At 39.9% G+C, this 24,366-nt stretch overlaps 2 protein-coding genes across 4 annotated transcripts in view; one reads left to right on the top strand and one right to left on the bottom strand.

Annotated features, from left to right (window-relative positions):
- Positions 1–12,655, bottom strand: part of R3HDM1 (R3H domain containing 1) — a 196,589-nt gene extending 183,934 nt beyond the window's left edge. For all 3 annotated transcript variants that reach the window (XM_054722824.1, XM_054722821.1, XM_054722822.1), the window contains exon 1: positions 12,500–12,655. The gene's annotated coding sequence lies outside the window, so the exon portion shown is untranslated. The remainder of the gene's footprint in view (positions 1–12,499) is intronic.
- A 241-nt stretch (positions 12,656–12,896) lies between these two features.
- Positions 12,897–24,366, top strand: part of ZRANB3 (zinc finger RANBP2-type containing 3) — a 213,165-nt gene continuing 201,695 nt past the window's right edge. The window contains exon 1 of the mRNA XM_054723478.1: positions 12,897–12,906. The gene's annotated coding sequence lies outside the window, so the exon portion shown is untranslated. The remainder of the gene's footprint in view (positions 12,907–24,366) is intronic.

The following is a 24,366-nucleotide window of genomic DNA, read 5'->3' as shown; positions in this document are numbered from 1 at the left end:
AAAGTCACTAGCTCTAGAATTTTGGAGAGAAAAGGAACTATTCCACCAACACGGATAAGTCTTAATAATTATCCAATGTAAATCATCTTTCTGTGCTTAATTCATGACAGTTTCCTCAAGTTAAATTAATGGGCCATTTCATTTTTGCACCCATATGCTTAGAAGACAAATTTTAATGGTGACTTGCCATAGTATCAATCTAAAAAGCCAGCATCTCTTCAAAATATATAATTTGAATACATGCAGTTTATACTTCAAACTCCAAAGAGTTTCAAATGAAATATTATGGTGCAGGTAATTATACTTAAGACAGGTTGCTTGGTATTATAGCTATAGAAGAACTGGCTCGAGGTTCTGACTAATGGAGATACCATGAACCAACAGCTATGCTGGGATACAGGTAAATTCCAACCTTTCCAGCCATTTCTTATTTATGTGCCATTGGTGCTGAAGGGTAATCAATCAAATGAGCAAGTGTGAATGACTCAGTTTAATACCCTCCATAAATAATTAGTGCACATTACTTTATTTTGAGTCAAATATGTTCACTCTCAAATTAAAGACAAAGTTTATACAACTAGCAAAAAAAATATAACTTAAAACCCAAAATGTGCCCTGGCTGGTTTGGCTCAGTGGACAGAGCGTCGGTCTGCGGACTGAAGGGTCCCGGATTCGATTCCGGTCAAGGGCACATGCCCAGGTTGCAGGCTCGATCCTCAGTGGAGAGCATGCAGGAGGCACCCGCTCAATGATTCTCTCTCATCATTGATGTTTCTATCTCTCTCCCTCTCCCTTCCTCTCTGAAATCAATAAAATATTTTTTTTAAAAAGAAGAAAACCCAAATGTGTATCTCTGACACCTGTATAAAAATACAGATCTGTTACAAGTGCCTGATTTACAACTAAGCATTTGTGCAAATATCGAATCCCACTGACCCCCACCTCCCGGCCCCCGTGCCCCAAGCCTATTCTATCTTTTTAACATGGCCTCAAGATCTGAAAGTACTTTTTCTACCTCCCTCCTCCCCATTAATTCTTGCTTCTTATTCTCAGGTATGAAGAGCATCATGAAGGCAGAGGTATGTATGCCTTTAAGAACAGAAGCAAATTAATCAGTAGCCATATCTATGATCTTAGTGTATCTTTCACAAACAAGAACCTTAACTATACCTTATCTTAGAAACAGCATTTCTGTAAACATTTTCACTAAACCCACATAAACTGAGAAAAACATGACATGAGAAAACATGAATAAGACTTTTCTAAAATTAAATAGGTGTTAAATCCCAATAAACTATAAGTAGATAGATATAAGCTGCATTTAACATTTAAGTCAATCCTCTTAACCTGTCACCTATTTTATCATTGGGTTTTCCATTTCAATAGTAAGGTAAATGCAAATAAAAAGTTGTGTAGCAGCTGTATGCAGTTGTCAGAAAAACCATAAAGTAATATTCATGCGCCACAAATACAGTTTGAACACTAGACAAAAAAACATTACTCCTTTTCTGTTTTAAATTTTAAAATCAGTATTCATTAAAATGAAAATCAACACTCACAAAAAGCTGTGGAATGTGTATATTGGACATTATACCAGGATAAAATCTTTTGTGTAATGTAACAGGGGAACCAGAAAATTTCATTCTCAATTTATCATATAGATTTAACAAAATTTTAGAGCTGGAAAAGACCTTCCAGAACATAAATATATTGTAAACTTGGGTCTTTAAACAGCCATTCTAAAACTTTAACAAGTAGAAATGACAACCTTTACTTAAAGCAAGCAAAATGCATTCATAAAAGAAAAAGTCATGCCTCTGAAACGTGTGACTCATATATAAAGTTAATGTCAGACTAACAACATTCTTTAAAAACTTCTACCTCCAAAATTCAATGACTTTATATGGTGAAATGCTAAGTTCTAGGAAGACACACTCTTAATTACACCTAATTAATATAAATACCTAATTGGCCCCCCAAGAAGATGGAGGTGTAGGTAAACGCCTATACTCGCTGCCCCCCACAACCACATCAAAATTACAACTAAAATACAGAACAACCATCATCCAGAACCACTGGAAATCTGGCTGAATAGAAATTCTACAACCAGAGAAGTAAAGAAGAAAGCACACCGAGACTAGTAGGAGGTGCAGAGGCATGGAACGGGCTGGTCCAGCACCCACGTGTGCCACTTTTTTATTCGGGAGGGAGATCGCCTCTGTGGAGGGCGCCTGGAGGAGCAAGGGATCCTAGCCCCACACCAGACCCCCCAGCGCAAGATCCCAAAGAGGGGAAAAGAAGTCCTTGCGTGCAATAAGAACTACTGGCTGTAAAAACCAGTGTGGATTGGGGCTCAGTGACACAGAGGCAGCTGGAGACCCAGATGTACCTCTTAAAAGGCTGGCACCATGAACTGAACTTACAAGGTCCTGCTTCTTCTGAGCTTCAGCACCAGGGCAAGGCTCTGGAGAACACAGACACATATGAGAAGGAACTGGACTGTCTGGCATCGGGGCAAGAACTTGGGGGCGGCTTTCTCCCAGACGGAGGTGCCCGCCAGGATCATTGTTCCTATGCTGGGACCTCCGGGGTCACAGGGCTGATTCTTGCAGCATTTCTGTTTGCTCCGCCCTGGTGAGTCCCTAAGATCATGCCTCATCCAATTTACAACCCCACCCAAGCTGTGCACAGTGGCTTTTGCATATGAATGGTCTTTCCTTGCTCAGGGTAAAATCTCTCAAACAAGCTGCAGCTGGGTCAGGGAGCCCCAAACCTATCAATAAAAGGCCCAAGACCCGGCACCAGCACCAGCCTGCCTTGCTTCAGAGCTGGGCCTCATCTGGGCACTTCCAAACCTGATACAAAGAGGAGGAATGTGCAGATCTCTTTGTAGCTCCTGCTGGGTGGCCCCAGGCAGTAGCTGACTTTGCACATCCCTGGAGACCCACGAGCCAGTATACCCAGTGGTCAGTGTCAGAACATACCAGATTATAACTCTACACATCCATAGTGACACACTCAAGGGGCAGACTCAGTGAGCACCAGAGCCCCACTGAAGCAAGTCCTGCTCCTTAGGGGTGTCTCCTGAACAGCAACTCTCCCACTATAGTTGCAGCTGGTCCTCACAGCCGATTTGGCCTGGAGGTCAATTCCCCCCAGTGACACCAACAGCAATCAAGTCTCAACTACAACAAGACTGTGCACACAGCCCACAAAGGGGTGGACCTAGAGCTCCCAGCTCAGGTGACTGTGGAGGCTGAGCCACTGGGCCGTATAGAACACCTACTACACAAGGCCACTCTACCAACTCAAGGAGACATAGCAGCTCTACCCAATACATAAAAACAAACACAGGGAAGCAGCTAAAATGCGGAGACAGGGAGGCATGTTGCAAATGAAAGAAATGGAAGAGAGCAGACTACTGGATGTAGAGTTCAAAACCACGGTTATAAGGTTACTCAAGAATCTTCTAGAAACCTCCAAAAAGTTGGAAAAGGACCAGTTAGAAATTAAGCATACACTGACTGAAAAAAAGAATAATATACTGGGATTCAACAGAAAAGTGGATGATTCTGAGAATTAAATCAATGATTTGAAATATGCGGAAGCAAAAAACACCCAACCAGAAGAGCAAAAAGAAAAAAGGATCCAAAAATATGAGGATGGTGTAAGGAGCCTTTGAGACAACTTCAAGCATACCAACATTCGCATTGTGGGGGTGCCAGAGGAGGAGAGAGTGCAAGATATTGAGGACTCGTTTGAAGAAATAATGACAGAAAACTTTCCCTACCTGGTGAAAGAAAAAGACTTACAAGTCCAGGAAGCACAAAGAGTTCCAAACAAGATGAACCAAAGAGGATCACACCAAGACACATAATAATTAAAATGCCAAGGGCAAAAGACAAAGAGAGAATCTTAAAAGCAAGAGAAAAGCAGTTAGTTATCTATAAGGGAATGCCCATACAACTGTCAACTGATTTCACAACAGAAACTATGCAGGCCAGATGGGAGTTGTAAGAAATATTCAAAGTGATGAATAGCAAGAACCTACAACCAAGATTACTCTACCCAGCAAATCTATCATTCAGAATTGAAGGTCAGATAAAGAGCTTCACAGATAAAAAAAGCTAAAGGAGTTCATCACCGCCAAACCAGTATTATATGAAACTAATGACCTGGTGCATGAAATTCATGCACATTAAAAGGGGATTAATTAGAGGAAATAATTTAATATTGCTATTTGCCCTTTCTCTATAATAGAAGTGTCAGAGATGAAAGAAAGTTAGTAAAATGTTTATGAAAACCTTCCTCCTGTCAGAGTCTGGGGCGCACCACGGGACAAAGAGTTAGGTCCCCACCCACTCACATGCACCTCAAAATCATGTGAGACCCAGACCCGGCCGGACCCTCCCCCTGCCATTGGGCTAGATCCAGACCTGGCCAGTTCCACCCTTGTCAAGCTCTGCCAGGCAGGGGGCGTAGCCTCAGGTCCCCTGGCGCCAGGATGGGGGGCGTGGCCTGAGGTTCCCCCGACCCAGCACTGGGGGTGCACCTTGAGGTGCCCTGTCAAGCCCCGCTGGGTGGGGGGCACGGCCTGAGGTCCCCTGTCAAGCCCAGCCAGGCAGGGGGGCACAGCCTCAGGTCCCATGGCCCGGTGCTGGGGCAGGGGGTGCGGCCTAAGGTCCTGTCAAGCCCCGTCAGACGGGGGGGTGCAGTCTGAGGTCCCCCAACCTGGTGCTGAGGTGGGGGGCGCGGCCTGAAGTCCCCTGTCAAGCCCCACCTGGTGGGGGGTGCAGCCTGAAGTCCCCTGGCCTGGCACTGGGGTGGGGGGAGCAGAAGTATGACAGTATTCTCAGCTGTTATGACTTAACTATGTATTAATCAAAATTTAAGAACAGAAAAAGAATGGAATAAAAAAAACAAATGGCTTTTTGTGTAGAATACTGCATATTAAGCATTTAAAACATATTCTTAAATACGCTTGTGAGTCTCACCGCTTTATTTACAATAAGTAAAAAACAGAAACAGCACACAGGTAGCCACCATCAGAACAAAAAAAGAATTGCATATTTGCACAGAATATTACTGGGTAATAAAAATGATCTATTGATACAGGCAATACATGCATAAATCCGTAATACATGTTGAGTGAAAGGACTTCAAGAGTACAAAAAAGGTGGAGCAAAAGTAGGTTTACAGTTGTTTGTATGGAAAATAATACAATAAAAAATAATACAAGAATAAACGGTGTTTTGCATACTCACAACTATAAACCCACTTTTGCCTACCCTGTACTGAATGATTCTATTTACATAAGTCCTAGGACAGGAAAATATATGGTAGAAAATAATCAGAACTTTTGGTTGTTGTTTCTTGGGGTGATAGTAAAGTTCTATATTTTAATAGACACAAGGGTACGTTTTGGGGATGTATACAATTTGCCAAAAACTCATTAAATGGTTAAGTTTGTGATTTGTGCATTTTCTGTATGCCTATCTACCTATAAAAAAGTAACTAAATATTGAACTCTAGTCAATTATATGCGCCAAAGTGTTCAAGAATGAAGTATAATGACCCCTGACATTTATTTTGAAATGCATAAAAAGTGGATTGATAGATATGGGATAAAGCAAAAAGAGCAAAATGTTAATAAACACAGAATTTAGTAATAGATAAAATTTTGTGTATGCTTGGAAAATTTCAGATCTCACAAAAGCAACCCAAATTCTAGAAAATACCAGTGATATGTCTAAGTAGAATGGGAAAATGATTTTGAACTTAGCATTCTATACCAGTGATTTTCAATGAGTGTGCAGTAAGAATTTTTACGACATGCAATACCTGACTATTTAGTCAGGAGCACTGACCTCTTTTCTCTTAGACTGTCAAGTAAAAGGCCAACACAACAATGGCTGTGAGATGTGAATGCTCTGTCTATAAATACATGTCATATAATAGAGTTACACCTTATCAGTCGCGTCGCATAGCAAGGTTGTGTCTGATTGGTTAATTCTTGGTACCAGAAATCTATGTAGAAGTACAGGCACCTGATTTTTTAATCACTTTGGAGCGAAAAGGTTAAGTAATTACTATTATTATTAATTTTTTGTAAATCAATCAAAATTACACTTATTTTTTGTCAGAAGGGTAAAAACCTATTTTTTTGGTGTGCCACAGAAATCTAGCAATTACTTTATGTGTGCCATGAGATGAAAAAGGTTGAAAATCACTGTTCTATACTATCAGTCAAGTATGATGGCAGAATAAAGACTTCAGACATAGAAGGTTTCAAAAGGTTTACTTCCTACACAACCTTTCTTGGGAAAATATCTCAGGCTATTCTCTACTAGCAAGAGTATTAAAACCAAGAAAGAGGAAGTATCCACAGTATTCAGCAAACAGGTGATTCAAGGTAGGAAGGTTGTGAAGGGAAGTCCCAGGATGAGAGCAGGACACAAGAATCCAAGCGAAATCTTTTTAGGGAAAGAGGCCTCTATGAAACAGACTGAATAACTCTGAGGATATGTCAATGATACATTATTGTTTGTTAATCAGAAAAAAAGAAAAATTTCCAGGAAAAGTGAAAAAAATTACAGGATATCTATGCTCTAACATATAACAAAACAATGTGACATGATTTTGTAAAATTGGTGAAAGCACAGAAAAGACTCCATTTGACTTCTGGTGCTAAGAACATTCTAGCTGTCTTAAGAGACTCATGAATCCTGGTAATAAAACAGTAGATAAGGGAGTGATAATCAGTTACAGATCCACTGCACTGTTTTTTATGTGAATCAACTGATTTTTTTTAAAAAAATCTTTTTATAAATGCAGACTTTCCAAAAAGTTAATTTTAGAAATGTATTAGGTTCCACACTGGCTCCGTTTTCTATCCCAGTAAAGAAAATGTTTACAGTCTTTTCAGCATATTGAATAGTAAGCCACAGAAGTTGGTGAAATTACTAGAGTAAAATCAGTTAAATCTGAGCATCATTTCTCTCAAATCATCTTATTATCCAAATGATTTGAAAACAGGTTTTAAAACTGTCCTTCAAAACATTTCTTCCCTTTGGGTTATACCACCATCCCTGAGTAAGAGAAAACAAACTGGCAGTCTAAAGCCGCCTGCCGCGAGCTGTCACCCAGTCAGTCCCTCAGGAGAGGCTCACTCCGCTGCAACGCCCTGTGTCTGGCACCCATTGGTCAGCTGAGTGGCGCTACTACTGTGAGAACACACTGACCACCAGGGGACAGCTCCTGTGTTGCGCATCTGCCCCCTGGTGGTCAGTGCACATCATAGCGACCGGTCAACAGGTTGTGTGGTCGCTTAGGCTTTTATATATATAGATAGACTTTAATTGTGTCTAGGATCAGCTGGATCTCCTCTTCTGTATGCCCTCCCTTCCTACATCAAATGTTTGTGTGTGTGTTTCTGTTAAATGAAGACCTCGAAACAAGGAAATGTAACCAAGTCCTTTAGGAATGCAGCTCTGTCACTAGAATAGTTCAGGCAAAGGCTAAATTATCTGCCTGATTTCTCTCCCAACAAGAGCTTGCTCAAAAAGCACAAGCCTTATAGCAAATGATAAATGAACAATATAGATGATTGATATCAGATTCTTTTTAGCTTAAATGATGAGTGATTGGAAAGTGAAAGGGCAACAAGGCCTAAAAGAAGAATGAAAAAAGAATTGGCATTTAGGGCAAACAAAGCATATAAAATGAAAATGGAAATTGCATCTTGGACATGTTTGATGTAGGGGTATTTCCATTGTGCTCAGATACATGGGAACATGACAGTAAAAATAACACAAAGGAACAATAAGAAACTTATGAACAGTGTTTTGCAAAGAATATCTGTTATAACAGACCCTTTTTTTTTTTTGAATACCATACAGGAACATACATATAAGTAATGGCTATTTTTTGTACTTGACTTTCTAATTTTTAAATAATCATATTGATAGGAAGTTGAAAAAAATAGTACAGCAAGTCCTATGTACTACTCATCCAGTTTCCCCCAATAACATTACTTAGGTATAGTGTAATATCAAAACCAGGATTGACATTGATATCTATACAACCTTATTCAGATTTTACCAGTTTTAAATGCACTCATTTGTGTGTTTGTCTCTATGCAATTTTATCACCTGTATAGATTTATATATCATCATCACAATCAAGATACAGAGCTATTCTATTATCACAAAGATCCCTCATGCTACTGCTTTATAGTCATAACCATCCTGCTCCCCCAACACCATTCTAACGCCTGGCAACCACTAATCTGTTCTCCATCTCTATAATTTCCTCATTTTAAGAACGTTATATAAATAGAACCACATGGTTGCTACATGTAGCAGTGGTTTGTTCCTTTTTATTGCTGCATAGTATTCCATATCATGAACAAAGCACTTTGTTTAACCATTCACTGACTGAAGGGCATTTGGGTTGTTTCCAATAAAAAGATATTTATTTTAAACATAGTTAATCTGTAATAAGCAAGCTTCTTTCCAAGAGGAATTTTAAAATGAGGGATTTATGTTCATTGAAGCCATAGCTTTGCATACATATACAGAGATTTTTTTTCTTCCCACATTGAAATTAAATCCCACAGCTTCCCTTCCCAGTGAGAGCCAATGTAGCAAGGTAAATTTGCAGTTAGTTAAACTTCCATCTTATACTGTAAGGTGATATTTTGTACCAGTTATGAGACTTCTTTCATGTAGAAGATAGGTTAGTAAAGTTAATTGTACAACTACCTCACAAAAATAATTTATATCCATCACTGATCAAACTAAAGTTGGAAGAAATCAAATTATAGTACTTTAAACTCTTAAACAAGACAATATCAAATTATTGTCTTTCAAGAAGAAAGGTTAAAAATAAAAACAAATGTAGTTTATTTCCCATGATTAATTTCTTTTGGAGAGGAAGTAGTGTCAAGGAGTTGTAGATGAAAACATTAGTCAAGCAGGCAATAAAAACAATAATTTAAACATACTATGTGGTCTAGTATTTAGAAATAAGGCTTAAAACCTTGCAACTTGCCTAGCAGTGAGCTTATAACCAAATTTTTTTTAAAGTCACAAATTTACATTTCAGAAGGCACAGAAAGAATAACACCAATAATAAAGTGTAGGCTTTCAATGGAAAAAAAATTAAGTTAATAGGCATGAGTGGAGACTAAGAAGGTAAGAAAAGGGAAAATATTAAAGGATAAAAACTGAGAATAAAATAAAAATTAGGTAGAAAACTAACTTTGAGCCCAGATTAAATAACATCTCATTTCAACCATCAGCCAATGACTAATTGAATTGAATTCTGGAAAAATACACATACTCACACCTTTAATCAGGTACAAGCAAATTTGCTTAATTATATAACATATCCTTAGTGAGGAAGCAAAGTTAACTTAAAATTTTGTTTGATTTTTGCACATGTCTGTACTATTAGTAAACATCAGAATTCAGAGATTGAGAGATTATTGTACCTTTTTTAAAAAAACGTTACTATTATATTAAGAAACAGACACATTCCTTTCTCTTTAAGATAACCATCTTAGTTTAGTTATCTTAAGTTATAAAAAATAAGTTATCACTGTATGCAGGTGTCACTATAAAGACAAGAGTAAGAGTACTGATTCTGTGGTTTCGAGATGTAAAACCTATTTGAAAAGTTAACTGCCATTTGCAACCACACCTCTTTGACAGAGACTGCCCAACATATTTACAAAATATCATGAAAGTGAAATTTTCTAAATCAAGTAGCAACAATGTTTATGATTGTAACATTTTCAAGAATGGAAAAAATAAAACTTATCAACTTTCAGTGCTTCTTTATTTTGAGGAATTAACATTAACTCAAATGGGTATAATCAGCTATTCTAAAGGGCAAGTACAAGAAAATCTCTTTTATTACTTGGCAAGGCATGATAATGCTTATCTTCTGCATAGTAACTTGAAAAAGCTTATTTCAATTTCATAAAATTTTCTACTGCTATTGTCATGTAAGTCTCTTGAAGAAGCATCCAACTGTACTGGGTTCAATAGGTTGGGAAGTCTGCCATAACATTATGTCCCTCAGCTCGCTATTCAGCATAAGGTGCAGCTGCCTTGAACCCTGGCCAGACATTACTGTCAGAAGACTTCATAATAAAATTGTTTTCATGCTAACCTTAAATCTGTCCAACTGTACAAACTCCAAGAACACTGTATGGGATAATCAATTTCTCACATATCTTTAACTTAGAAAAGGGCTAGCTGCAGCCCGGCTGGTGTGGCTCAGTGGTTGAGCATTGACTTATGAACCGGAGGCCTAGATTGTGGGCTTGATCCCTAGTGTGGGGCACGCAGGAGGCAAACAATCAATGCGTCTCTCTCATCATTGATGTTTCTATCTCTCTCTCCCTCTCCCTTCTTCTCTGAAATCAATAAAATATATGCTATATAAAAGAAAATGGCGAGCTGCAAACTGCCATTTAAGTCACTGTATAAATAAAAACCCCCATAGTACTCCTCACTAACAGAACATTTCTGAGGCTGCAACACCTAGTGTGAGTGAAAAAATTTTTTATTCTCTTAATATGCATGAAAATAGCTATAGTTAATATTTAATCATACATACTATGTGTTAGGCACCATGCTACTTTATCTCTAAGCTTCACAACCCCATGAGTTAAGAATTATCACCCCATTTTGCAGATGAGGAAACTGAACGGAGTCTCATAGAAGGGTCCCACCGCTAGCAAGAGAATGCAGAAGCCTCCTATATTTTTATCAGCTCTTCTTTGTACATAAGGCACATGAGATCTGAAAGCATCAATTATAGAATTTATTAGTTAACCAACAAGTTTTAGAAAATGCTAGGCTGAGCTATGTATGCTGTGGCTACTTCGTGGGGAACTGAGGGGACTTACCTTTCAGGGTTTATGCATTCCATTTTTTAAATTGTAACATATCCAAATTTCTTCCAGGCCCTGAATCTATGGATCTATGCCAATTCTGTATCTAGGTGTATTAATTATGGAATATGGAAGATCATTAAACCAGTATAATTTCCTCAAACACTGAAAATATTGTGTAACAGTTAGTCAAAACTCAGGTATTTCTTCAGAACCCAAGTTTATTCTGGTAACAAGCCTCAGAAGTAGGCCTAGAATTTTATCACTCATTACAGACATGTCTACTATAAATTAAAGAATCCATTGTTTGAAGACATATTTACCCAGGCAAAAAAGCAAGGAGTGAAAAGATGAGTACTCAACATGTGAGAAGAAGCTATTTGGTCTCAAATATGGCCAAATATGCCAACTTTTGTTAAACTTAGGTGTGTCAAATTATTCTAATCACACCAGTATCCTACTGTATTAAATATGACATAGGTCTTACTGTTTCAAGTATTATACATAAGTGGGCTTCCAGTTTGACTTTATCCTTTCATTTCTTAAAAGTTCTTTTAATCAATGACATTTAAGCTAAAAGCAAAGGGTTTCTTCAGTATTACAATTAGGCAAAACTATATATATATATATATATATATATATATATATATATATAAAATCACACACTTTTCTGGACAATCTTATTAGAAAAAAATCATGTTATTTACTACGCCTTACTATTTTACAAAGCACCTCTTCACCTTTTACTTAGTTGACTTGCTATCTCGGGTCAATTATACACGGGGCATGATAGCCTCAACAATCGAAGTTTCTCTATAAAAAGCAAGGTCAAAGAACAGAGGCACCTCTGCACCTCGGAACATAAAAAAGAGAACGACAAAAAACTTCACACACACCGGGATTTGGGGGACATCCTATGGCTCAACCATAACGTGTGTAAATCTGATCCCTGGAGTCCGGGGCACTGACAGCCATTCAACTCTCTTTTTAATTTCCCCATTGTGCTTTTCCTGGTTCTACAGGCAAGATGTACCTACATTTCACCAAATGCCCTCTTTGCTTTCTAAAAATTCTCGCGGCGCAAGGCCGGGGTCCGCGGCCACGGGGCGGGCCGGGGAGCCGGGGGCAGCGGCGGCCGCGCCGGAGAGAAACACGCGCGGCACCCGTTCCCGGCAGGCCTGCGGCGGCTGGGTCCCGACTCTCCGGGGCTGCAAGGGCCGCGGCAGCAGCCATGGCAGGGGCTAGGGAACCTTTCCCCTGCCTCCCCCGCTAGGCCTCGAGGGGTTTGCTTTTCACATGGCCCCCGGTTGGGGGCGGTGGGCACAAGGTAGTGGATGCAGCTGCACCCGCAGCGGCGGGCCGGGAGAGCCGGGCTCCCTCGGAACCCGACCTGCTGGTGGGCTGGTAGCAGGCACCTCGGCGGGGCCTGGCTGGAGGCCGACGGCTCGGCGGGGAAGGCCACCTTCTCTCTCACACACCACATCTCTCCCCAGGCTGCCTCCTTCTCCGTTAGCGCTACCGGTTGGCCAGCGGGGGAGGGGAGCGAGGCGCGTTATTCCCGGGGAACTGGAAGGGGGAGGGGACGGCATCACTTACCCGCGTTACTGAGGAGGAGGAGGCGGTTGGAGCGCGGCGCGGCGCGGCGGGGCGGCGGCGGGGCTGGGTGGGTGCAAGTCAGAGTCTTACGAAAGGGAATTAACCCCATCACCAGCCCGGACACCGGCTCCAGCGGCAGCCGCGGCTGGCAGAATCCCGCCCCTTCCCACCACGTACTAGCTCCGCCTATTTGTTCTCTTTGAGGGCAGTCGACAAATCATAGGCTGTATACCCTCGGAGTGATATGAGGCTCATCCAATCACGCCTAGACAAACGGCCTTCTCTCCACCCCTTTATCTCCTCCTGGGCCGCGGGAGAACGGTGCCAAGTCTTCCTCCACCCTCAAGGGACAAAGGACCAATCGGGGATTAGTATCCGCCCTTGAAGGACGCAAAGGGTAACCAATGGTAAAACTAGGAGGACAGCCATTTTGCCCACTTGAAAAAGAGCCACCTTTTCCCACGAGTTGGAACCTGAGGTGGGGGAGTTCCGGGAGTTTTCACTGACCTGAAGATATTGGAAAGACGACCATTTTTTCGAGGAGTATTTATACTGCTTTATAGGAGAAAAAGAAAATTTTCATTCTCCATGTGGGGAGATGAGAGGAACGCTGCTTAAAAGCTTGACTCCTCCCATTAGCGGTAACGGGTTCTAAGCCGAACACCTGGTTTCTCTAGGGAAGGAGGGGTGATTGCCCTTTTCTATCTGAGGAGCGAACTACATTTCCCAACATGCTTTGCTCCTGCTCACATCCTTTTCTCCGTTTACTTCCCTCGGCAGCCTGACGGGAATTGTAGTTTTGGGGAGGGATCCATGCCGCCTCCTTGACCAATAAGAAGGGACAAACTTTTGAATAATTGGGAGTTTGGGGAGGAGAGCTAGTTGTCTTGAGGCTGCAGTGACTCTCCTTCGCCGCCGTAACGGAAGAGATGAGGGATAGAAGAGCGAGGTAGAGCAGAGTTTTCTCAGAACACCATAGGTGGTGTAGATTCCTGGTGTTTGAACTGTTACTTTCAGTTTGTCCCTTTGAAGTCACTTCCGCTTTGGGCGGATGCAAGCCAAACGTGTGGCGGGAGTTGGAGATTCTTCAGCGAATACACCAGGTGTGGCCGTCTGGGAGTGGGATGGCGGGCAAGTCGATAGTTTTTTGCATGAGCGATAGGAAATTGAACGTAATTTAATTGCATTTTAAGAAAGCGTGGGTGAAATGGGGCAGGGGTCGTTCCTAAGTCCATAGTGCCGTTCTCCACCCAGCCTTCAACCCCAGAGTCCCATTTGTCTTGTTTTTTGACTTGCTCACTATTGCACCCATTTATTTGTTGTGGGTACCTCTAATGCCTTTAGCCGCTGTGGGTACCCACGGCTTCATGGCATCAGTTTGACTAAAAAACCGGCTCTGAAGTTCTGAGCTAACTCCTCCCACTTTCACAAACTTCTGAAGACTAGTTCAAAGGAAAAATGTTCCAGAAGGGCTCAGGATTGATACTAAAAAATGGTGACTTTACCTTTTTATCGTTGACTAAAGCATACAACAAGTGGCGACAGGTACTAGCTATAATACACTGATGAATAAAGATATTTATGTACCTTGGAGCCCATAGCCTAATTTTAGCACATTAGGCTCTGGCTTATGCCCCCACTCCAGATGCAAAAGTGAGTGTATTTTTTTTTGCTGTTTGACATTTCCTTTGAGTTACCTTGGGAAATTCATTGAATTAAGAAGACGCAGGAGGAAGTAGAAGGTCTTTCCTCCCCAAGACTAAACTAATTTCCCTATCATTTTGACTAAGACTTTCTCAGATAAATTCTAAGTTTTCCCCAGGGTCTCATTGAGACTTACTTTTATAAATAATCTTGTAGATATTTATTTAGCACTTATACTGTATTAGCCAGTATACCAGTCTTTGGGGATAAAGCAGTGCCAAAAAGACAGGCTTCTTCTTTGTCCAAAAGTAGTGAGGAAGACAAAGGCCAAAGAAAATTAGAGCTAATATTTTTTGTTTAATATTTTTAAAATTTTATTTCAGAGAGGAAGGTAGGAGAGATAGAAACATCCATGATGAGATAAAATTATGAGTAGGCTGCCTCCTACTGGTGATGGAGCCAACAACCCAGGCATGTGCCCTGACCAGGAATCCAACCATGACCTCTTGGTTCATGGGTCAGTGCTCAACCACTGAGCCACACTGGCAAGGCTGCTAATTTTTTAAATCTCTAAATTAAATCAAGATTTCATTAGTCAGGTTTTGTGTATTTATTCTGTCACCTCTTTCCATCCTACTTGTGGATTAAGCATATTTTCTCCCTTTTTTTTTTTTAACTGAAGCACTAAATCGTCCTTGTCTAATGCTCATGAGTTTTTATGCACCAACTAGATGGTAAATTTTATAGTTAACTAGAGGCCCAGCGCACGATTGAAATTGCGCGAGGAGGCGCCCCACCTCCTGCCATGCGAGGAGGCACCCCGTGGGGGGCCGGGACCCGTGCCTGACTCACGCAGCACTGGCCGCCGCGGAAGTCGGTACCTGCACCTGACTTGCAGCGTCCCCTGGCCCCCCTGCCTATGTCCGCTCCCGGACCGCTCAAGCTGCCGCGCTGGCTCGGGCAGGCCCCCCTACCTCTGTCTCTGTCTCTGTTCCGGGCCTCACCTATGCGCGCAACCTCCTCCTGTCTGGTTGTGACCCGTTACAGAGTCCCGGCCTAATTTGCATCTCATATATATATATATATATATATATATATATATATATATATGATGCAAATTCTAGATATAGGGCTTCTAGATATAGGGCTATAACCATACCTTTCAGCCAGACAGTGTTGTTGAGTCCAACAGATGAAACCCTGTCTTTTGTTTTAATGCAGTTGGAATTTTCAGTATAATTTAGCAGTATAGACTTCTATAGATGATTAGTTCTTATTTTGTGATCTCTTCCGGTATAAATCAAGTTAATAAGTGGTAATGACAGCCAGCATTTTATTGAGAGTTTCCTCTGAGCTGGGAATGATGTTAAAGTACTTTATGTAAAATTTCCCTGCAATTCTGTAAGTATTGTTATGTGATATTTTATAGTTGAAGAAATTGGGGCACAGTGAAGTTCAATAAGACTTTTAGTCCTTGATTAATAAATTTTGGAGCTGACATTTAAATCCAGGTCTGTCTTATTCCTGAGCTCTTGACCACTACTCATCCAGCCCCTCAAATATTTATTAATCTCCCAATATATGCCAGACACATCATGAGAGAAATGTAAAATTCCACCCCAGGATTCTAGAACCAATGGTGGCAGTCCCTTCTTCTTTTGAACTATCCTTTGCCACTCATAAAATACATATTCATTGTATTTAAAAACAAAGGAAAATAAAGGTAATCTGTGATCTTGTCACCCAGAGATATCACTATTATATTTTGGTGAATATCTTTACAGATATCTCCCTCTTATAGGTGCAGACATGTATGAATGGTATCATACTACTTTGCTTTTTTGTAAAAAAATTTCTTTAAACTTTGTAAGAGTTTATTTGAGCCAAACTGACAACATATGCTAGAAAGCAAGATCTCAAATGCTGTCTTGTAAACTTTATTTAATTTACAATAGGCTGTGGATATGATTGAATAAATATTGATATTATAATTTTTGATGGCTATCTGGTATTTCACTGTATGTTTCTAATGTGATCAGTTCCCAGGTGATGGATATTTATATTTTTACTAGTAGCCCATTTGCAGGAAGAATCCTGCAAGCGGCCGCTGCAGCGTTCGTTGCCGCCGCTGTTGCGGCCTCTGCGCCTGCACCCGCGGGCCGCTGCCGCCCGTCCCGCCCCACCCCACCCGGGCTTTCCCTCTAGCAGCCACCTTGCTTTCCGCTTTTCCTCCCTCTTCCTTCTAAGTTGTCTTCAGTCTTCACTCCTCCCTCCCTCATCATATGCAAATTAACCACCATCTTTGTTGGGTAATTTGCATACTTGCCCTGATTGGCTGTTGGGCGTGGCTTGGCTGTTGGGCGTGGTTTGGGCATAGCAAAGGTGAGGTCAATTTGCATATTACTATTTTATTAGGTAGGATGGACTTTTTTTTCATTGTAAAAAAACATAAAATTTACCATCTTAACCATGTTTTATTGTTAACACTATTACAGATGTCCCCCTCTTCCCCCTAATCTCCACTTTGCCCCCCGCAACTCCTCCCTCCCCAGTGTATATAATACAGTTGTGTTAAGTGTATGCACCTGTCAGGCAACAGATTTCTGGAACTTTTTCATCTTATAAAACTGAAACTCTGTGCTTATTGAACAACAGCTCCCCTCTTACTCTCCTACAGCTCCTGGCAACCACTATTCTACTTTATTTCTAAGAGTTTGATTACTTTAGATACCTCATATAAATGGAACCATGCATTATTTGTCCTGTAACTGGCTTATTTTACTTAGCATCATGTACTCAAGGTTCATCCATGTTGTAACATATGACAGATTTTTTTTTAAGACTGAATAATAGTCCATTGTATTTTATTTATCCATTCATCTGCCAATGGACATTTAGATTTTTTCCACCACTTGTTATTATGAATAACTAGAGGCCTGGTGCATGAAAATTCATGCACTTGGGGGGTGGGTCCCTCAGCTTGGCCTGCATCCTCTCATAGTTCGGGAGCCCTTGGGGGATGTCCACTGTATGTTTGTCCTCAGGGGATTGGGCCTAAGCTGGTAGTCAGACATCCCTCTGGTAGCCCGGGAGCCCTCAGGAGATGTCCAACTAATGGCTTGCTTAGGCCTGCTCCCCACGGGGATACTTCAGTGAGCATGGGTGTGCAAATATCTCTTTAAGATTTTTAATTCTTTTGGATATATACCCAAAAGTTGGATGGTTGGATCATTTATTAGCTTTTAAAAGCAATACTGTTATGAGCTCCATGTTAATATGCTTATCTGATTCTCCCTTAAATCTAACTTTTTAGAAATAGGATTATTTAGCCACAAATACTCCAATTCCTAAATTACTCTTTTCAAAAGGTTGTGCCCATTTTCTTTCCTACTTACAGTGTTTGAGAGCACCCATTTCCCATCTTTTATTCTATCCAATGAGATTGTAAAAAGTGATCTCTCATTAATTTAATTTGTATTTAATTGAATTCTGTTGATGCTAAGCATCTTTTATATCTACGTTGTCCATTATTGTTTAATCTCGTGTGAGTAGCTTGTTGTTATCTATCACAGTCTCTTAATAATTTTAAAGAAATTGTTTCTTAGGTTTTTAAATCTTTGTCACATATTTTGCAAGTTTTTACTCCCACTTTGAAATGTGTCCTTTTACTTTTTGATGATATTTTCCCATGGTATAGTTTCAATTATTTTAATGTTGAAATCTATCTTTCTCTTTATAATTTCTAATTTATTTGTGATCCTTAGAAATTAGGTAATAAAAAATATGTATATATAAATTTTCATTTGTTTTTACATTTAATTTTTCAATTTACATATACTTGGTTTTGTTTGAACTCTGTTCTCTTTCATTGGTCTGTCTTTTTTTTTTTTTTTTACTTGTACCATACCCGTTATCTTAATTTCGGTAACTTTGTTTTGATAGCTAGTAGGAAAAGTGTGCTTCCCTTCTTCTTTTTTAGATATTTTCTTGTCATTCTCATGGTTTATTAGATGGATTTTTGGTATCATTTTTCAAATTAAAAATAAATCTCTCTACTTTTGTATTTTAACAAAATACAAGTTTGACATTTATATAGATATTGAATACTACATAAAGGAAGGAAAGTATTTCAATTAGTGTTAGCAATCAGAATTGTTCATAGGTACAATCAAGGCTCATGGGTCATTCTGTGCTCTTTTAAAACATGTTTTTATTACAGAGTTGGATCAAAATGGTTGCATTTAAGAGCACATCTAACTTTTAAAATTATATAATTACTTTTTATACAGCAGCTTGCATATGATAAATGGATTCTGGTAGAACCTGATAACTTCTTTGAATGCTTATCTCTAACTATTTATCACACTGTACTTTACAGCCTTCTCCAAGTACTTCAAATTCAACATGTCCCCTAAATCTGTTCCTCTTTTATCTCACTTGCTTATTTGGTCAAGAAGTATTTATTGAGCTTCTACCAAAAGAGGTACTGACTAATAGTCAAGAGGAGGTCCAGGTTGCCTAGGTTTGCTTCTTGGTTCTGCCAGTTACTCCTTGGGTGACCTTGGGCAGATTAGTTAACTATTTGTACCTTAGTTTTTTTCTGTAAAATTGAGATAATAGAGAGTACCTATGTCACAGGCTGTGTGAGGATTAAAGGACTTAATATATGTAAAACACATAAAGTAGTGCCTGGTACATAGTAAATGTGTGCTGAGCTTTGTTAATATAATTTTTATTGACCTGGCTGATGCTAGAGTACTGAAGTAAAACAACAATAAACAAGACAGTTGATGGTTCTTGACTTTATGAAAGCATTCTAATAGGAGAGTGAGACAATTTTCTAGCAAACGGATTTTTAAAAATTGCCAGTTATAAGTGCTTTAACCCTTTGCACTCGCTTGCTTTTTTCTCGATTCCTTTATTCTACTTGGGATTTAATTTTTTAAATACCCCAGATTTTACAAAGCGCGGCAGTAGAATAAAAAACTGGAATTTCTTTTCATACAAACTTATTTATTTGGATTTTTTTATATTTATTTATTTATTTATTTTTTAAAATATATTTTATTGATTTTTTACAGAGAGGAAGGGAGAGGGATAGAGAGTTAGAAACATCGATGAGAGAGAAACATCCATCAGCTGCCTCCAGCACAACCCCCACCGGGGATGTGCCCGCAACCAAGGTACATGCCCTTGACCGGAATCGAACCTGGGACCCTTCAGTCCGCAGGCCGACGCTCTATCCACTGAGCCAAACCCGTTAGGGTGGATTTTTTTATATTTCAAATTATTGATACATTCAAAGAGTATAAAAAGAGCGGCTACCGATGCTAACCATGTCAAGTCACACTCGACATCCAAGTGCAAAAGATTAAGGAAATCCTATATAATAAAAGGCTAATATGCAAATTGACCAAATGGCAGAATGTCCGGTCGCTCTGATGCGCACTGACCACCAGGGGGCAGACGCTCAACACAGGTGCTGCCCCCTGATGGTTAGTGTGCTCCCACAGGGGGAGCACCGCTCAGCCGAAGCCACAGGGACAGTAGCAGGAGCCTCTCCCGCCTCCGCAGCAGTGCTAAGGATGTCTGACATCCCCTGATGGCTCCCAGACTGCGAGAGGGTGCATGCCGGACTGAGGGATCCCCTCGCCCCCCTTAGAGCGCATGATTTTCATTGCACCGGGCCTCTAGTCAGCTAATATTAAGGAAAATATCAGGGTGTCCATTTGGGTGATATTGCAGTATTCCAGTTGAGCAGTGATGCTTTGGGATAGGTGATGCAATGGAACTGGAAACAAATGAATTTATTTGAGATATATTTGGGGAATAATCAATAATAATTAGATTTAATATGGCGGTTAAGGGATAGGGAGAAATCAAGAATGAATACAGGTTGCTGGTCTGAGTAGCTTGCTTGATTGTATTATTACTGAGAGATTGGGCAGGGGGCACACAAATTTGATGGAGAAATCAAGATATTGTTTTTGGACATTTAGGCTAGAAATATTTATGAGATACCGAAAATGTCAGGTAAATAATTAGATATAGGAGTCTGAAGCTAAGAGATTATGAATTATATTAACTGGACTATTTGTGGTAGCCTTCTAAAGGTTGTCCCTGTCTCCAGATCCATTCTTCCAGATTTGACAAGGTAATCTTTGTAAAATAGTGGCCTGATTAAACTCCAAGAATAGCTCCCAATTTCTTGCAGAATAAAGTTCAGTTTCAGTGTCACATATGAGAGCCTCCCTGATCTGGCCTGTTTACAACTTATCACAAGCATCTTATTTTTTAGTTATATTAAACTGCTAAGGATTTTCTGAAACTTTGTGCTTTTGTAAATAAGGCTTCTTTCTCTCTAGAATATTTTAAAAAATTAAAAATTGATTTCAGAGAGGAGAGAGAGAGAGGGAGAGAGAGAGAGAGAGAGAGAGAGAGAGAGAGAGAGAGAGAGAGAGAAACATCAATGATGAGAGAAAATCATTGATCAGCTGCCTCCTGCACGACCCTGACTGGGGGTTGAGCCTGTAACCCAGGCTTGTGCCCTCACTGGGAATTGAATCGTGGACCTCCTGGTTCATAGGTCGATGCTCAACCACTGAGTCACACCAGCCAGGCAATATTTTATCTTGATTCTCCATCTGCAAATTCTACTCTTCCTGTAGCTTCAATTTAAGAATTACATCAAATATTTAAACAAGCTGTACTAAGTACTAAGCATTTTTTTCTGCTAAATGAAGCCTTCTTTGATTGTTTGCTATGTTACACAGAGTCAACTCTCCCACTTATGTATGCTATTTTTATATATACTCCTTTCATAACATTTATTACACTGTGTTGCAGTTATTTGTTAACAATTCTTATTTCTGTCCTAGAGTGGGCTGGGAGGTGAGGATACAATAACATAAATTTATCTTTGTATATCTGGTACCTTCTGCAATGTGTGGTACATAATAGGCACTCAATAATTATTTGTTGAATGAGCGATTTTAAGAGGCACTGTTGCATAATGGGAAAAAAAAATCAGACTTTTAAATTAGGCCAATCTAAGTTCCAGGCTAAATATCACCAATATTTTTATGTCCCTAACATGACAATAATAATACTTATTTTTGTGAGTTTTTTTTGAGAATTACAGATTTTCTAAAATTTCCTAGTGTAGTATATAACAGAAAGAGGTCACTTAATAAGTGGGAGTTATTTTATCATTATTCTGAAAACAGTTGCCTATACAATGAGCGAGTCTAGTGTCCTTTCTTTTAAAGTAGTTAGATATTAGATATGGCAATTTTTATTTTATTTTATTTTATTTTTGTTAATCCTCACCTGAGGACATTTTTCTATTGACTTTTATGGAGAGTGGAAGAGAGAAGGAAAGACAGAGAGAAACATTGATGTGAGAGAAACACATGTATTGGTTGCCTCCTGCATGTGCCTCAACCTGGGCCCAGGCCAGGGAGGAGCCTACAACCACAGTATGTGCCCTTGACCCGAATTGAACCTGGGACCTTTTGGGCTGCAGGCCAGTACTCTATCCACTGAGCCAAACCAGCTAGGGCAGATATGGCAGTTTTTAAAACCCCATATGTGACATTTAAAGTATTATATAATTATATAATGTATTGGAATTGCTCTTTTATTATTTTATTTTTTAAAAATGTTTTTATTGACTTCAGAGAGGAAGGGAGAAAGAGAGGGATAGAAACATCAGTGATGAGAGAATCATCCATCGGCTGCCTCCTGCATACCCCCTAATGGTGATCGAGCCTGCAACCTGGGAATTGAACCATGACCTTCTGATTCATAAGTTGACACTCAACCCTTGAGCCACATTGGCTGGGCTAATCTCTTATCATTGTAGAATATTCAGTTTCACTGACAAAATAACAAATGATTTCAATTGTTAAATTTAGGTTGTAACTTACTAACAATCTATAAATATAGCTGTATCAGATATAAACATGTAAATTGAGTGTATACTGTGGTATAAGCATGAAGTATGTTCAAATATAGAATAGATACATTCCCAAGCCCTATTCATATTGTTTCAGTGGCATGTAACATCATCTCAAAATCATCTCAAAAGTTTGTTTATGCCTTGGCCAGTGTGGCTCAGTTGGTTGGGCATTGTCCTATGTACCAAAAGGTAGCTGGTTCAGTTCCTGGTTAGGACATATGACCAGCTTGTGGGCTCCATTCCCTGCTAGGGGACATGCAGAATGCAGCTGATAGATGTTTCTCACTGTCTCCTTAAAAAAAGATAAAAAAAATCAATGAAAAAATGTTTGTTTATCTTATAATCAGTTTTAGTTTTTCAGTTACGCCCTAAAAAAAGAGAAAAAATCAATAAAAATTTTGTTTATAATGTTTCAGTTTTTCACAGGGTTATGTCATTGTTTTAGATTTTGTTAATTTTCCTCAAAAATCTCTATAGATTTCATAATACAAAGTTTTCACATGTTTTATTAGATTTATTTCATATATTTGAAGTTTTTGAGAATGGTATCAATTTTAATTTTATTTTCTGATTTTTGCCTATATAGAGTAACATAACTGATTATGCATAGTAATCATGTATTTATAAACCTTACTAAATTGGCTTATAAATCTACTAGAGGCCTGTGCACGAAATTCATGCACGGGAGAGACGGGGTCCCTCAGCTCGGCCTGCATCCTCTCGCAATCCAGGACCTCTTGGGGGGATGTCGGGCCTAAACCAGCAGTCAAACATCCCTCTCACAATCTGGGACATTGCATGCATCAGTGACCATACTTTTCATACAGGTGAAAGGCATCTTGCTGTTGTAGGGGCAGCTACATTGTTTTTGCTGTAATTATAAAAAGTAGTACATAGCATGATCCTTCTGAGGCAGTAGTACCATTTTCCCCAACTTATGGGTGGAAAAACTGAAGCAGAGAGAAGTTAAGTAATTGGCTTTGTCACACAGTTATACTAGTAAGTGTCAGAATCAGGGCTGACCATAAAATATGCAAGCCAGAGTCCATGCATGTCATCACTGCATCATCCTGTTTTTTTCAGTGTGAGAGTAGCTTTGCCAGGTTTTAATTTTTAAATCTAAGAGACTGTTCTCAATGTATAGGGTAGGGTCCCTAGGCCTGGCCGGCGATCAGGGCCATCTTTGGGGTGACCGGCAGGTGGGGTGATTGGGGGGCCCCAGCTGGCACCCGCCTTGGCTGGCGACCTGGCGCTGACTGCTGGCTGGCCCCACCCCTCGATCACCGCTGCTGGTCACCTACCACTGGTTGAGGTGACCAATGGGGCGCTTGTTGGCCAGCCCCCCCCCCCCCCCATCGCCTCTGCCAGTTGCCTCCCTCTCGCGGAGCAGACACTCAATGCAGATGCTCCTGCATTGTGTGTCTGCCCCCTGGTAGTCAGTGCGCATCATAGCAACTGGTCATTCTGCCGGTCGTTCCACTGTTCAGTCGATTTACATATTAGGGTTTTATTATATAGGACTAGTTTTCTATAGATTGTTTTTATTCTATATAAATGATTCTGTTATGTCATCTGTTAGTTATATACATCTTTTCTTTCTCCTTTTCCTTTTGCCTTATTCAACAGCTCTGATTCCACTTTTAAATAAAATATGAGGTAGTAGACGTTTTTGTGTCTTGTCTGATCTTGCATGGAAAGCTTTCGACAGTTTACTTTAAGTATGATGATCGGTAGGGGAGGGGATTGGTAAAAATCTTTCATAATATGAAGGAAATTTTCTTTTTCTTTTTTTTAAACTTTTTTATTTGTTAATAAATCTTTATTGTTCAGATTATTACAGTTGTTCCTCTTTCCCCCCCATAGCTCCCCTCCACCCAGTTCCCACCCCCCTTCCTTTAACCCCCCCACTGTCCTTATCCATAGGTGTACGATTTTTGTCCATTCTCTTCCCGCACCCTCCAAACCCCTTACCCCCCCCAAGAATTGTCAGTCCACTCCCTTTCTATGCCCCTGATTCTATTATATTAACCAGCTTATTCTGTTCATCAGATTTTTTATTCACTTGATTTTTAGATTCACTTGTTGATAGATATGTATTTGTTGTTCATAATTTTTATCTTTACCTTTTTCTTCTTCTTCCTCTTCTTAAAGAATACCTTTCAGCATTTAATATAATACTGGTTTGGCGGTGATGAACTCCTTTAGCTTTTTCTTATCTGTGAAGCTCTTTATCTGACCTTCAATTCTGAATGATAGATTTGCT

This window comes from Eptesicus fuscus, chromosome 11 (genome assembly GCF_027574615.1).
Source record: "Eptesicus fuscus isolate TK198812 chromosome 11, DD_ASM_mEF_20220401, whole genome shotgun sequence".
In the NCBI taxonomy this organism is placed as follows: domain Eukaryota; kingdom Metazoa; phylum Chordata; class Mammalia; order Chiroptera; family Vespertilionidae; genus Eptesicus; species Eptesicus fuscus.
The sequence above is the reverse complement of the archived record's forward strand: the minus strand, read 5'-3'. Positions and strand labels throughout refer to the sequence as shown.